We start from the raw sequence: 17,299 nt of genomic DNA, 5'->3' as shown, positions 1-17,299 counted from the left end.
TTATCCTAAAACATAACACAAGTAAAGGTGACTGAAAGGTTTAGTTCATTTGATCGGTTAGTGACCGGGTAACATGAACTAAATATTGGGACTCACCATACACTCAATTAACATAAAATTATAATATTGTCAAATGACAATATTATAATTTTATGTTAATTTAGTGTATGATTGGTCTCAATTTTTAACTTAAAATGGTCAAACTCGGATTGATCAATCACTGATCGGTCAAATATACTAAAATATTGAGTCATCTTTACTTGAAGTGTATTTTTTGGACAAAATGAAATCTAGGTACCAAAATGTGAATTCTGGTAAAGTTTAGGTACCATTAGTGTAATTTACTCGTTAAAATCGCATTGACCGGCCATTAACCGGTAAAATATACTTAATTGTCCGGTCATCGTTACTTCGGGTATATTTTTGAGACAAAATGTAATCTAGGTACCAAAGTGTGAATTATGGTAAAGTTCAGGTACCATTGGTGTAATTTACTCTATTTTCTATTATATTAAATTTTTTAAAACTATAATTCTATAATAATTAAAAATAAAATCATAAATAATAGCAAAAATAAAATGTATGAAATATTGATTTTTTATGAACACAATGTATCCACACGTACTAATGTATTATCTAAAATTTTGTAATTTATGAAAATATAAAGTGTGGCGGAGGATGAATGAATTTGGAATTTCTGAAGATAATGATATTTGTAAGTGTGTAGTTCATGAAAAAATACTGCCAAATTTTCAAGGAAAATCAGATACTATAAGCCACAAGAACACCATCACTCAATTGTGGTGCATAATTTTTTTAATTTATGTATTTGAACAAATTTTGAATTTCAACCCTTAAACTTTGATTTGATTTGATTAAGTTGGCATTAAGCATTGATTTTTTTAGGGTATTGCTATTTACTGCACGGTTCCTATTTGGACAATTTTACCTTTTTCATAAATAAAAAAATCAAAATTGAATTTTTTTTTTTTTTTTTTGAGACAATCGACCAAAATTTGGCCTCAACGGATGCCGCATCCACCCGGTCCATGGCGGGAACGGATGTCGCATCCGTTTCAACCATGGCGGGGGTGAATGCCGCATCCTTTCCCACCCATGGGTCGGGCGGATGCGGCATCCGTTTAGACCAAATTTTGGCGTGCAAATCGTAAAATTTTTAGTGAGGAAAAATACTAAATCGTTCATTTTTTTGACGAAAAATGCAAAATTCTATAATTTTTTATGACGAAAAAAGCAAAATCGTCATAAAATATATATTATTTCATGAGTTCTTTGATAAAAAAAAACGTAAATTTTAATGTTTTCGACTTGTAATCATCCATTTTTGGGGTTCGGGTTCTCACACATTAATTATTTTCATAATTTCAATTATTGTTGTTCAGGTTTATGATTTTGGAGAGAGAATTTTCAGTTTTTGTTGGCAAAAAAGTCTAAATAAGAGTGGTGATAAATAATTTGGGGGCGGTATTTAACAACCCACTTTTTTTATAGCGATAATATATAAATGTTATTTGTTAGGGTTGTGATTAGACTTGTTCAAGAGTTCAGATATCCGCTTGACCCGCCCACGCTCGTGTCCCTATAGCTCGGGTTTGTACATGAAAATTTATCCTTAGGCCTGGGTCATGTCACGACCGTGCCCGAAAGTTTCAGTCATGATAATATATATTTTAGATTATTAATTAATAAGCCATTATAACTACATTATTGGATTCAATTTACATAGGATAAATTAAAATTTTATATAAGTTTAAAAGAAATAATAAATTAAAAGAAATAATAAATTAAAATCTATATATTTCAATTACACTAATATAAATATGGTTAAAATTTTGAAATACTATTTGAAAATAGTATCTAACCTTGTCATTGTTATTATTATTTTTTTTTATTATTATTATTATCCTTATTAAAAGGGAGAAAATGTTATGTATATATATAAAATAAAAAGGATGACATGTGTGGCATGTTATGGAGAGGTGTAAAACACTTGTAAAATAATAATTTCAAAAGTTGCTCATATAATGACACATCTATCTTTGAATAATTAAAATGTTTTTTTTTTTAAATATTAATGTTTCATAATGTTTTATTTAATTATAACTAGAGTTAAGGATTAAAATTTAATATAATTGATGTGGGAGCTAAATAATAAATTAGGATTAATATTTAGAAAATTATATGTGTTGTGATATTAAAATATATATATAATTAAGGGAAATTAAGGAAAACTTTTAAAAATTAAAGGTGTGTCCTAATTTGATATTAGGGTTAATCAATCAATTAAATGTAATTACAAATGTATTCACAAATAGTAGTTCTCATATATTTATATATATATATTGGGAGAGAATACAAAAAAGATGGAAAAAATAGAGGTTTTAGGAAAAAACGTCTTTTGACTGTCTAACGGGTACCGATTAACTTCCGGTGACCGATGACGATCTACGTTTTGGATTAGCTGTCAGTGAAATCACATCAATTGATTTTTGGTGACCGACGATGATATTTCGGTAACTGTATTTTATATCTAAATTGTTTTTAAAAGGTTATGAGTATGATTTCGAGTAAGTTTAGTTTCGATAGTTTCGTCAAATTTTAATAAATTTACGATTGATGAGTTAGTGTCTATAAATTACTAATAAAAATATAAATTTTAGATTAATTGTCCTTTAGATTTATCGAAGTGAAATTTCGTATTAAGACTTCTAGCCGTGTAACGAGTTTTAAATTATAATCGGTCTAAAATAATTAAGTCGGTTTAGAATTAATATCTCAGCGACCGAAAATAATCCAATAAGAATATTTTGATTATTCTAAATTGTATTAATAAAATATTTTAAGTAACTTTAATAGTTAGAATTATAATACATTAAAAATAGAAGGACTAATACCGATATTTACCAAATAGAGTCGGCAATGTAAAATTTGTACCAGAATTTGAATATAAAATTAGTCCAAGTAACTTATTCTAATATAACGAGTTTAATTGAACCTTTGGTCGGAATTAACGATGTCAGTTAGATGGTCAAAATTTGAATATTTACATATTCAGACAATTTTAACAAATTTGAAGATAAAAATTAGTACGAATAGACCACAGGGGGGATCGAGCCCCGGCAGGCGACCAGAGAATTGAGGAAAAAAAAATTTAGTATTGGTGTCCGGTAATATTTTGCAGAGAATTATATTGATTTTATGTAGTATTACTTCAATATTTAAAGATAGATGAGATGGTTAAGAATGCTTACTTATATTTGAGAGGTCCTATGTTCGGCGCCCTTCAACCTCATTTTCTTTTAAATTTTTTTATTTATTTTTATTTTAATTTTCAATAATTATAAAAACATGTTACCATTATTAATTAATTTAAATGGACTTTTTATTCTTTTAAAAAAAAATGGACTCTTTATATTTATTTTGATAACACTTTTGAATTCATTTTTAATATGTCTTTACCATTAAAAAAAACGTAGACATATTTAATATTCATTTTATTATGTCTTTACCATTAAAAAAAAGTAAACATATTTAATTTTCTACTAGTTCAATGCTAGTTTTTTTAAAAAAATGATAATATTTTTACAGTTTTAATGCGTTGGAAGCTAAAAAAATTTTGCTCAGCCCTAACGGGCTGGACTTCGAATACCGTCAACCGCACAGTTAATTTCGATTTTTGTTTACGTTTTGAAATTTTTTTTACTGATATGTTTGAGCCCCGGATCATCCGGAGTCCTGGTTCGCCACTAGAATAGACTTATGACAAATATTCGGTCTAAAATAACGATGCTAAATTAGCGTTACGCGTTACAATTTTAGTAACAAACATAAACGATCTGATAAAAATGTTTAGTTTAAATTATTTATATAATATTTGAGTTGTTTTGAATACTTTTGATTAAATTGTTTGAAATATATCGTTTATATACTTTTGATTTTGATTGTAGATATAAGCGTGTTTTTGTGCTTGTGAATATGTAGGATACTCAGTTTAAGAGACGTCTCGATTATGTTTGTGTGTTATGGATTGATTTACGAGGGGATACTCAGTGATGGATACGATATTGAATTTGATTTGAACTTCGATTTTTTAGTAAATGTTTATATAAGAATCATTACATTTTGATTAAGTTTGATTTGAGATTATTGATTAAAATTCTGTTTTAATTTGAAGTTGTTTACAAGTTAATAAGTTTAAGGTTTGGTTTGGTTAAATGTTTTCACAAATGTATACATATAGCTATTGTACGTAAAAACTAGTTTCTATAGTTGATAGTTGCTTACTGAGATTTTTGTCTCATATTTTCAAATGTTTTAATGTTTTAGGCGAAGAAGTACGAGGTACTGAGGGAAGTGTTCGACACTAGGGCGAGGATTGGACACGGCCACGATTGTCCAAGTCGTCTTTTAGGGTATTGCATACCATTTTGTACATGTAGATATAGGTGTGTTTTTGTGCTTGTGAATATGTAGGAACTTACGTTGCCCATTTTGAAACGAATATGAAGTTGTGTGATGAAGGATTTTGGTTTGAATTGTTCAATTATGGCGTTAATTTGTGAGGTTAGGCAGATTAAAAGTTAACATATTAAAATTGACATAACTTTCTATGTTTCAAATTCGTTTTGCTAAAAAGCAGGAGAAAATGACTCATAATTGGATACTATAAGTGATTTTCAAACTATTCTAGATGTAAAAGTACATTTTGAAAATATTTCTAAAGTTTCAAACAAGATTTGAAATTCTTAAATTTTAATTGTGAGATGTTACTTCCGACTCGTACACGTCTGTGGTAATGTCTCACTGTCATATCCGATCCTATTTTGGGCCGGGTTTGACATTTTGGTATCAGAGCAATAGGTTGGTCCATAGGTATATGAATATAGGTATATATGTGTCAAGTATATAACCTACTAAAGTATATTGATAAGTCCAATAAATATTATTCATGCATAACGCATATTAAAAATGTAAGTGTAATAGTTTGTTTATCATATAGATGCATCCAAGACGACGACGTGGCCGACCATCTCTAAATAGGGGTAGAGGTAGAAATGCAGAAGGGAGAGAATTACGATGGGGTCCAGAAAGCACAGAGGATAGTGTAGCCTCTGATGCTAGAGTTCCACCTGTTTCCCAACCTTAAGGACAACCACCAGAAAATCAACCTGTTAATCCTCCACCAATACCACCCGAACCTGAACATCGCATACCACATGTGGCTCCACAAGCCGCAATGCCACAAGTTGCACAAATTCTGCAGCTTGAACCCCGAACATTGGTTCAAGCTTTAGTAACTATGATGGAAACACATGAGGCACGTCGAAGGCCTAGTGAGTTAATTGAAGATGCTAAAAACTGTGGGGTATTTGATTTCAGGGGTACAATTGAACCTGAGGAAGCTGATAATTGGCTAAAAGCTACAGAAAAAGCCTTTAGTACTATGCAGTTAAGTACTGAAGATAAAGTAAAGACCGTGTTTGGTTTATTACATGGGCCAGCAGATACATGGTTAACTAGAGTTAGGGGTTTGTATCCTGAAGGTTTCAACTGGGATGTTTTCAAACGTGAATTCATGAAAGAATATCTGACTGAATCATTTCAGAAAGCGAAGAGGAATGAGTTCTTTAATTTGAAACAGGGAACTATGACTATGAGAGAGTATGTGGACAAGTTCGATGATTTATAATGTTATGCAAGTCAGTGGTTTCCTACTGAGGAAGTTAAATGTGAAAGGTTCAAAGATGGTCTGAGTGCATTTTATCAGAATGAACTGAGTTTGTATGAAGGTACACATTACCGAGGCTGGGTGGAAAAAGCATTGGAGAAAGAAAAGTTGAAAGGCAAGTTAGAATCTGAGAATAGTCAGAAGCAGTCAGGGGATTTTGGGAGATCCAAGTTTGTGAAATGAGGATCATCTCAGTTTCGAGGTGGTCAAACTCAGAGTCAGAACACAAGAGGAGCACCTATGAGCCGTACTAATTTCCGAGCATCTGATACTATTAGCCAAGCTTCGTATAGTCCTTCCATTGCTAGTAGTGGTAATGGTCCAAAATGTGTTCTGTGTGGGAAACTTCATTCTGGAGAATACAGGAAAAGATCTCTAGGGTGTTATCAGTGTGGAGGAAGGGGTCACTTGAAAAAGGATTGCCCATCATCAGGGAGGATAACAGAATCTAAAAGAAGAATTTCATGTTATGAGTGTGGTGAAGAAGGGCATGTACGTACTAATTTTCCTAAATTGACCACTATTGGGAGAGGTCGAGGATCACAGGGTGACAAAACAAGTGGAGGTAATTCAGTTGGAAGAGGAAATGGTCGTGGTAATGGTAGAGGTACCAATATGGCCAGAGGAGCTGGTAATATTTCTCAGGGAGCTAGAGATCAGGGTACTCAGTCAGATAGAGCTGCAACTCAATCTCGAGTTTTTGCTATGACTCCACAAGAATCTGTTACATCTGCAGAAGTTATCACTCGTATGATTTCTTTATTTGGAAAAGATGATTATGTGCTTATTGATCCGGGTGCTACGCATTGTTGGGGTTTAGTGTCCTATAGACAATTGTTCTAGGATATGAACTAAATGTAAATGAAGTGTTCTTTATATCATTTGTTTTAATAAGATATGGTTTCATAACTATATAAAGGCAACCTCTTTTAAGAACTAAATAAGTCTAATAAAAGGAAATCCCTAAGTTTGTTTAAAGTGATTATAAAGTGTTCATACAAGCATGAAGTGAGACAAAACTTTATAATAAACTAATAAACTTAAAACCACCCCAAGTCAAGTAGTATGTTTAGCAATAGGATTGACATATCACTGTTGAGACTTGCATGTAACAATGTCTTCTGTCGAGACAGAGAACTGATCTCACAAGCTTCAGATATACAGATATCTGGACAGTTACATGGATCCGATGAAAGGGAGTTCATTAGGATTGGGGACCCGACTTGAGATAACAGGATGGGTAGATTTATCCTTGTCACCTGTTCATCTCATTGGTATTAATAGGTATAAGTAATCCTCAGACTCAAAGGAATGTTAATTAGTGATTCTGAATTATGGAATGTGATGCTTTGATCCTGTTGTAACACGATCCATAACAGAGATGACTCTGGAGTGTGAACAACAGACGTTGGTATCACAGGAAGCAATTGCAGGATAGTTATACATTGGATTGAGCATTTGTCACTCCCGATAAATGGGAGATACGTCCAAGGATCGCTTGTGGAAGACTTGACTCTAAATCCTTGCAAGGTGATAGCTTAAGACTTGAAATGCAGATTTCACTTAATCTATCTAATTGGAGTTAACTCAGCCTGTACAAGTAAAACAAACGTCTCGCTATATGTGACTTGACATTATCCATAGTCATAAGATTCAGTTCAAGGATGTAGTTGATAAAGGATCGAATTATACTGTAACTAATACGGAAAGGTCAACGATAGAATCAACCTGTCTTCTTATAGCTCTGGGGGAATGTTTCGGATTTGCTAATCACATTTCGCGTACTCATTCCATTATGCAAAGATTAAATATAATTCTGAGAAAATTAATTTAATAGTTGCATACGGCTAGAAGCAATAAGAACCTAATGGGTCACACATAAGACTTGGAGCCCAAAAGAGAAACAGATGTTAATTGATTGATGGAAGCCCAACTGAGTCCACTATGGCCCAATACTTAAGGGGGGCGATTTTTATGTATGTAAAATACATAAAGAAATTAATTTGATTTTAAGCAATCCTAATTAGATTATGATTGTGAATTAAATTAATTAAAGGATAAATAAGCTAGGAGGTTTAATGAGATTAAATTGCTCCTATTATTAGCCTAAAAGGTTATTATTATTATCTTTATATTTAGATATAATTATAGATAATAAATAAGAATTATATTCCGAATTAAATTCTTATTCAGTAACCTAATTCTATCTAACTAGGGTTTAGATACAAGAGAGTATATATAACCCCTTATATGTAAATTTTGGCCAAGGCCATAGTCTACCGAAGAGAGAGAATTTCGACCCCCTGTTGAGGACGAGATCATTCACCGCTTCCTTCCGTTTCAATTGATTATTAATCTCTTTCTCTATTCCTTGATCTTGTGTTGATTAATTAGACGCAATCTATTCTTGATTGCTTTCATACGGTTGAATTCTAACTTGGTTTTGAATTGTGTTTTTGTCTTGTGCTCGGGAACTCGAAGTAAGAGTTGTGGGCACTTCGATTGCAACGGTAGATAGAACATCAAAAGGTATTTCCTTCTATCCCTCTTTATATGAAATAACGATTAACGGATCTTGGGTTAATGGAAAAATGTTAAAATTTTTATATTTTCGCTGCCAAACGTTTGCCTATTTTCCTTCAGTGGTATCAGAGCCTGCGTTAAATCCGTTATTTCATATATGAAAATTAAAAGGTTTTTCAATCAGATTGAATAAATATTTATAGTTAGGTTAATTAACGAAACTGTTTTGATTAATTAATTCTAAAGATAAATAAGTTTTAATTAATTGTTAATTAAAATAGATTATACATATGTTCCTGATTATTTTGGTTGATAATCATTATAACAAAAACTATTAGTTTTATAGTTAGATTAATAAAAGTTAGTTTTATTAATCCTAAAGATAAAACAGAAAATCTTTGAAAGGTTTTCCTTTTTTCTGAAAATCTTTTTAAAACCGTTTTAATACTGATATATATATATATATATATTTAAAAAAACGGAACAGTAGTCCGGGTTGCGCCGCGAGGCAGCAACCCGAACTACTGTTCATGGTTGCTGCATCGCGGCAGCAACCGTCTAGCGACTGGACGTCGTTGCCGTAAGGCAGCGGCGGCCAGCAGCAGCGTATCTTAGGTCTCGGGCCCCCTTTGTGGGCCCGACACGAGTGAAACCCTATTTTGTTTAAAACCGTTTTAAAATAAAATAGTTTTAAATATATTTATATATATAAGTTTCAGAAATTAACAGTTTTCTGTTTTGATTATCGAATGAAAAATTTATTTAAAAGTTTGTTTTACCTATTTGTAAATCAAAAGTATTAAATGAATTAAAATCAAAATAATTGGGATATGCATAAATAAAGTTTTGTATAGTTGTATTAATCTAATAGGTTAATCTAGAAGATACGAAACTGATAGAATTAAAATTGGGTGAAAGTTAATTTGATGAGTTAATGTGATTAACATAAATATTACATAAGTATTTTATGTAATCAAGCAATTAAATTTATTCAATTGAGTCTATGTATGTTTGGAGTTATGGATATATTTGGACCCTCTATTTAGTCTTTTGGTATTTTTGAAATAGGGTCTGCGAGTCCTGTCTATCTACTATCTATTGTAATTTCTCCTCTCATCTAATTCCCTTCAAGTTAATTGAAGTTTTCTTTAGTAGTATAGAAATTAATATGTAATTTCAAGGCGCCATGGAGAAGACGGACGACCTAAAGAGAAATATGTAGTAGTTAGTATTTCCCTAGGTTTGGCCTTTTATTCCGTTTCTGGCTCAACGGAATAATTTAGATAATATGTCCATAACGCCAATGTATGTGTCTGATGTATGCTAAAGCAAATCAAGAATAGGTTAGATTATGAGACTTAAAATAAAAATCCCTCACTAATTAAAAGTTAAGTAAATAAGCAAGTTATTAAAATCGGTTGCCCCTCCCTAATATTATAATTCAGCCGGCAGTACTGGGGGCCCTTGGGTTGTTGAGTAAACTCAAGCTCGGGGTCTTATGGTAATACCAGAATTATCGAAAAATCATTTTTTCATGAATATGGGGTAATACTTAAATTAGATTGTGATAATTGGATGGGTAAACTCATGTTATCATAAACTAATGGGCAATATGGTTGGGATTAATATGAATAGCATATTAGTTACTAATGTGATTAGTAACCCAATAACCTAGGAATCACATTGAAGATGTGATTGATTACATGAATCTACCTAACAAATGAGACTAGCTTGTTGAGTAAACTCAAGGTGAAATCTCAGGAGTTAGGATCCTAGCTCACTAAAGGATTTGTGAAATTCTTCGAATTAATATGGAGGGCTATTAATTTGGCAAAATAGTGGAAACAATTTAAAATGAATTAAAAGACCTATAGTTTTAGATTGATGTACTTTAAAACAAATGAATAATGTACGTTTACTCTTTCTCACTCTCAGGTTAAATTAAAACACTCCTAAAATCATGACTAAAACCAATCTGCAAAATATACTTACTGATAACAAGTTGAACGGTTCAAACTTCACCGACTGGTATCGCAACCTCAAAATCGTTTTGAAGTTCGATAAGATAGGGTATGTACTTGATACACCGATACCCCCTAACCCGATGGATGATGCTCCCTACGAAGAGATTTATGCTTACCTGAAGCATAAGGCTGATGACGATCACGCGGGATGCATCATACTTGCATCAATGACACCGGAATTGAAAAGGCAACATGAGGAGATGGATGCCTATTCCATGGTCGCGCACCTGAAAGAGTTGTTTGGGAATCAAACTCGGTGCGAACGCTACGAGATAACAAAGCAGTTATATAGATGCAAGGTGTAGGAGGGCACATCTGTAATGACAAATTGTGTCAAGATGATTGGCCTTATTACCAAGTTTTCTAGTATTGGAGATGCGATAGATCATGAACTAAGTGTAGACTTACTTCTTCAATCCCTCCCCGAGAGTTATTCACAGTTCATCATGAACTACCAGGTGAATGGCTTGCAAACCTCTCTTGAAGAGCTTGCAAATATGCTCGAGACAGTCAAGCCCAATATGAAAGAAAACAAGGGAATACCAGCCCTTGCTATTGAAGGATCACAGAAGAGGAAAGGGAACCTTCCCAATCCTAACTATCCTAAGAAGGGCAAGGGAGCCATGCTCACCGAAATAAAGGGGAAGGAAGTGAAGAAGCCCAAAGGAGAGTGCCACTTTTGTGGTGAAGACGTGCATTGGAAAAGAAACTGTTTGGTATACCTAGCCTCCCTCAAGAAGGGAAAAGCCGGGACTTCAACATCTGATATGTTTTATATTGAAATAAATACAATTTCACTATCTGAATCTTGGGTATTAGATACCGGATGTGGATCTCATATTTGTATGAATATTCAGGGACTCAGACGGACTAAGGAATTGAAAAAGGGAAGCATAAACTTGCGAGTAGGAAATGGAGCAAGAGTTGCCGCCCTCGCTGTTGGAGATTATGTTTTGAGTTTGCCCTCTGGGCTTGTATTAGAATTAGGGAACTGTTTGTATGTTCCAGAAATGTCCAGAAACATTATTTCTATTAGCCGTCTTGTTGACGACGATTTTCATATTTCAATAAAAGACAAACATTTCGAGTTTTATAGAGATGGGATTTTCTATTTTTCAGGAATATCAGAAAATGGGATTTATGTGCTAGATGATAAAATTTCTGTATTCGCAATTGATACCAAAAGACATAAGCTAGATAATTCGACTTACTTGTGGCATTGTCGTTTAGGCCATATAAACAAAAGACGCATGCTTAAGCTACATCAAGATGGGCTTATAGATTCAATTGATTCTGAATCATTGGAAACATGCGAAGCATGTTTAAAAGGTGAAATTACAAAGACACCCTTTAGCAATAAAGGTGAGCGTGTATCAGACACTCTAGGATTAATACATTCAGATGTATGCGGTCCTATGTCAGTCCAAGCAAGAGGAGGATTCAGATACTTCATAAGCTTCATAGACGACCATACTAGATATGGTTATGTTTACTTGATGAAGCACAAGTCCGAAGCTTTTGAGAAATTCAAATGCTTCAAGAATGAAGTAGAAAATCAATTAGGAAAGAAAATAAAGATACTTCGATCTGATCGAGGTGGTGAATATCTTTCAGATGATTTTTTGAATTATCTAACTGAATGTGGAATATGCTCACAATGGACACCTCCCTATACACCACAACATAATGGTGTATCCGAAAGGAGGAACCGTACCTTACTAGATATGGTACGATCTATGATGAGCATAGCATTACTTCCAAAGACATTCTAGGGCTATGCCTTAGAAACTGCCCTCTTCACCCTAAATCGAGTACCAACTAAATCCGCTAGTTCCACACCATATGAATTGTTCGTTGGTAAGAAACCCACATTTTCATTCATGAGAGTATGGGGTTGTTCAGCATTTGTCAAACGTGTATCGTCAGACAAACTAGATTCTAAATCTGATAAATTTTTCTTCGTTGGATACCCTAAGGAAACTATGGGGTATTACTTCTATCATCCAGATGATCAGAAAGTAATAGTATCCAAGCACGCAACCTTCTTGGAGAAAGACTTTCTCGAAGAAACAGAAAAGGGAAGAATGATTGAACTTGATGAAGTTCAAGAAGAAGAAACACCGACTGAAACAACAGAGGCGGTTGAGGAACCCGAAGCAGTCCCATTGGATGAGACTCAAGTGCCACCTATTCATAGATCACAAAGAGTTCGTGAACTCCCAATTAGATATGGTTTTCTAGTGGGAGATGATGATGAGGTTCCCGTGTTAGACGATGAACCCGAAAACTACGAAGAGGCTCTTACCAGTCCAGATTCTAAAGCATGGCTCGAGGCCATGGATTCTGAAATGGATTCCATGTACACCAACCAAGTGTGGACTTTGGTTGATCCACCCGAAGGGATAAAACCCATTGGGTGCAGGTGGATCTTCAAGAAGAAGACTGGCATGGATGGAAATGTTAGTACCTACAAAGCTAGGTTAGTAGCGAAAGGATATCGTCAGAAGCAAGGAATTGATTATGACGAAACTTTCTCTCCTGTAGCCATGTCCAAATCAATCAGAATAATGCTTGCTATTGCCACTCACTACGATTACGAGATTTGGCAAATGGATGTGAAAACAGCTTTCCTAAACGGAAACCTGCTTGAGGATGTATATATGATGCAGCCTGAAGGTTTCATATCAAAGGATGCAAACAAGGTTTGCAAACTACAGAGATCCATTTATGGACTCAAGCAAGCATCGAGAAGCTGGAACAAGCGTTTTGACGAAACCATAAAACAATTTGGTTTCGAACAAAATTGCGAAGAAGCTTGCATTTACAAGAAAGCAAGTGGGAGCTCAGTTGCATTTCTAATATTATATGTGGACGATATATTATTGATGGGAAATGATATAGCTCTACTACAGTCGGTGAAAGTATGGTTATCAGGTAACTTCTCCATGAAAGACCTTGGTGAAGCAGCTTATATACTTGGTATAAAGATCTACAGAGATAGATCAAGAAGACTGCTTGGTCTTTCACAAGCTACATACATTGAAAAGGTGCTAAAGCGGTTTAGCATGCTTGAATCGAAACGAGGTAACTTACCCATGGTACATGGAGTAAAGTTAAGCAATCATCAATGTCCTAAAATCGAAGATGATAAGAAACGCATGGCTGTAATCCCGTACGCCAGCGCAATCGGTTCGATTATGTATGTTTGCTTTGCACTAGACCTGACGTAGCGTTCACGTTGAGTATAACGAGTCGTTATCAAGGTAATCCGGGAGACGAGCATTGGAATGCCGTCAAGAACATTCTTAAGTACTTGAGAAGGACTAAAGACATGTTCCTAGTGTACGGAGAAGGGGATCTGAAAATAGAGGGATTTTTAGATGCCAGTCATCTCACAGATGAGAACGATTTTATATCCCAATCAGGATACCTGTTTATCTTGAATGGGGGCGCGATCAGTTGGAAGAGTTCCAAGCAGGGAAGCGTAGCTTTCTCTACGATCGAGTCAGAGTACATCGCTGCTGCGGAAGCAGCAAAGGAAGCGGTTTGGATTAAGAAGTTCATTACAGAACTTGGTGTGGTGCCTGGCATTGTAAATCTCATTACTCTGTACTGTGATAACAATGGAGCCATTGCACAAGCAAAGGAACCACGGTCTCATAATGCATCCAAGCATTACCTAAAGCGATACCACATTGTAAGAGAGATTGTGGCAAGAGGAGATGTGAGAATAGAAAGAGCACCTACTGAGGACAACGTTGCAGATCCGTTGACAAAGCCCTTAGCCCAGAAAGTACATGATCGTCATCTAAGTTCTACTGGGATAAGTTGTAGAAACAATTGGCTTTAGTCCAAGTGGGAGTATGTTGGGGTTTAGTGTCCTATAGACAATTGTTCTAGGATATGAACTAAATGTAAATGAAGTGTTCTTTATATCATTTGTTTTAATAAGATATGGTTTCATAACTATATAAAGGCAACCTCTTTTAAGAACTAAATAAGTCTAATAAAAGGAAATCCCTAAGTTTGTTTAAAGTGATTATAAAGTGTTCATACAAGCATGAAGTGAGACAAAACTTTATAATAAACTAATAAACTTAAAACCACCCCAAGTCAAGTAGTATGTTTAGCAACAGGATTGACATATCACTGTTGAGACTTGCATGTAGCAATGTCTTCTGTCGAGACAGAGAACTGATCTCACAAGCTTCAGATATACAGATATCTGGACAGTTACATGGATCCGATGAAAGGGAGTTCATTAGGATTGGGGACCCGACTTGAGATAACAGGATGGATAGATTTATCCTTGTCACCTGTTCATCTCATTGGTATTAATAGGTATAAGTAATCCTCAGACTCAAAGGAATGTTAATTAGTGATTCTGAATTATGGAATGTGATGCTTTGATCCTGTTGTAACACGATCCATAACAGAGATGACTCTGGAGTATGAACAGCAGACGTTGGTATCACAGGAAGCAATTGCAGGATAGTTATACATTGGATTGAGAATTTGTCACTCCCGATAAATGGGAGATACGTCCAAGGATCGCTTGTGGAAGACTTGACTCTAAATCCTTGCAAGGTGATAGCTTAAGACTTGAAATGCAGATTTCACTTAATCTATCTAATTGGAGTTAACTCAGCCTGTACAAGTAAAACAAACGTCTCGCTATATGTGACTTGACATTATCCATAGTCATAAGATTCAGTTCAAGGATGTAGTTGATAAAGGATCGAATTATACTGTAACTAATACGGAAAGGTCAACGATAGAATCAACCTGTCTTCTTATAGCTCTGGGGGAATGTTTCGGATTTGCTAATCACATTTCGCGTACTCATTCCGTTATGCAAAGATTAAATATAATTCTGAGAAAATTAATTTAATAGTTGCATACGGCTAGAAGCAATAAGAACCTAATGGGTCACACATAAGACTTGGAGCCCAAAAGAGAAACAGATGTTAATTGATTGATGGAAGCCCAACTGAGTCCACTATGGCCCAATACTTAAGGGGGGCGATTTTTATGTATGTAAAATACATAAAGAAATTAATTTGATTTTAAGCAATCCTAATTAGATTATGATTGTGAATTAAATTAATTAAAGGATAAATAAGTTAGGAGGTTTAATGAGATTAAATTGCTCCTATTATTAGCCTAAAAGGTTATTATTATTATCTTTATATTTAGATATAATTATAGATAATAAATAAGAATTATATTCCGAATTAAATTCTTATTCAGTAACCTAATTCTATCTAACTAGGGTTTAGATACAAGAGAGTATATATAACCCCTTATATGTAAATTTTGGCCAAGGCCATAGTCTACCGAAGAGAGAGAATTTCGACCCCCTGTTGAGGACGAGATCATTCACCGCTTCCTTCCGTTTCAATTGATTATTAATCTCTTTCTCTATTCCTTGATCTTGTGTTGATTAATTAGACGCAATCTATTCTTGATTGCTTTCATACGGTTGAATTCTAACTTGGTTTTGAATTGTGTTTTTGTCTTGTGCTCGGGAACTCGAAGTAAGAGTTGTGGGCACTTCGATTGCAACGGTAGATAGAACATCAAAATGTATTTCCTTCTATCCCTCTTTATATGAAATAACGATTAACGGATCTTGGGTTAGTGGAAAAATGTTAAAATTTTTATATTTCCGCTGCCAAACGTTTGCCTATTTTCCTTCAGTGGTATCAGAGCCTGCGTTAAATCCGTTATTTCATATATGAAAATTAAAAGGTTTTTCAATCAGATTGAATAAATATTTATAGTTAGGTTAATTAACGAAACCGTTTTGATTAATTAATTCTAAAGATAAATAAGTTTTAATTAATTGTTAATTAAAATAGATTATACATATGTTCCTGATTATTTTGGTTGATAATCATTATAACAAAAACTATAAACTTAGTTTTATAGTTAGATTGATAAAAGTTAGTTTTATTAATCCTAAAGATAAAACAGAAAATCTTTGAAAGGTTTTCCTTTTTTCTGAAAATCTTTTTAAAACCGTTTTAATACTGATATATATATATATATATATATTTAAAAAAACGGAACAGTAGTCCGGGTTGCGCCGCGAGGCAGCAACCCGAACTACTGTTCATGGTTGCTGCCTCGCGGCAGCAACCGTCTAGCGACTGGACGTCGTTGCCGTAAGGCAGCGGCGGCCAGCAGCAGCGTATCTTAGGTCTCGGGCCCCCTTTGTGGGCCCGACACGAGTGAAACCCTATTTTGTTTAAAACCGTTTTAAAATAAAATAGTTTTAAATATATTTATATATATAAGTTTCAGAAATTAACAGTTTTCTGTTTTGATTATCGAATGAAAAATTTATTTAAAAGTTTGTTTTACCTATTTGTAAATCAAAAGTATTAAATGAATTAAAATCAAAATAATTGGGATATGCATAAATAAAGTTTTGTATAGTTGTATTAATCTAATAGGTTAATCTAGAAGATACGAAACTGATAGAATTAAAATTGGGTGAAAGTTAATTTGATGAGTTAATGTGATTAACATAAATATTACATAAGTATTTTATGTAATCAAGCAATTAAATTTATTCAATTGAGTCTATGTATGTTTGGAGTTATGGATATATTTGGACCCTCTATTTAGTCTTTTGGTATTTTTGAAATAGGGTCTGCGAGTCCTGTCTATCTACTATCTATTGTAATTTCTCCTCTCATCTAATTCCCTTCAAGTTAATTGAAGTTTTCTTTAGTAGTATAGAAATTAATATGTAATTTCAAGGCGCCATGGAGAAGACGGACGACCTAAAGAGAAATATGTAGTAGTTAGTATTTCCCTAGGTTTGGCCTTTTATTCCGTTTCTGGCTCAACGGAATAATTTAGATAATATGTCCATAACGCCAATGTATGTGTCTGATGTATGCTAAAGCAAATCAAGAATAGGTTAGATTATGAGACTTAAAATAAAAATCCCTCACTAATTAAAAGTTAAGTAAATAAGCAAGTTATTAAAATC

This window comes from Euphorbia lathyris, chromosome 10 (genome assembly GCF_963576675.1).
Source record: "Euphorbia lathyris chromosome 10, ddEupLath1.1, whole genome shotgun sequence".
NCBI lineage: Eukaryota > Viridiplantae > Streptophyta > Magnoliopsida > Malpighiales > Euphorbiaceae > Euphorbia > Euphorbia lathyris.
This window is presented reverse-complemented; position numbering follows the sequence as displayed.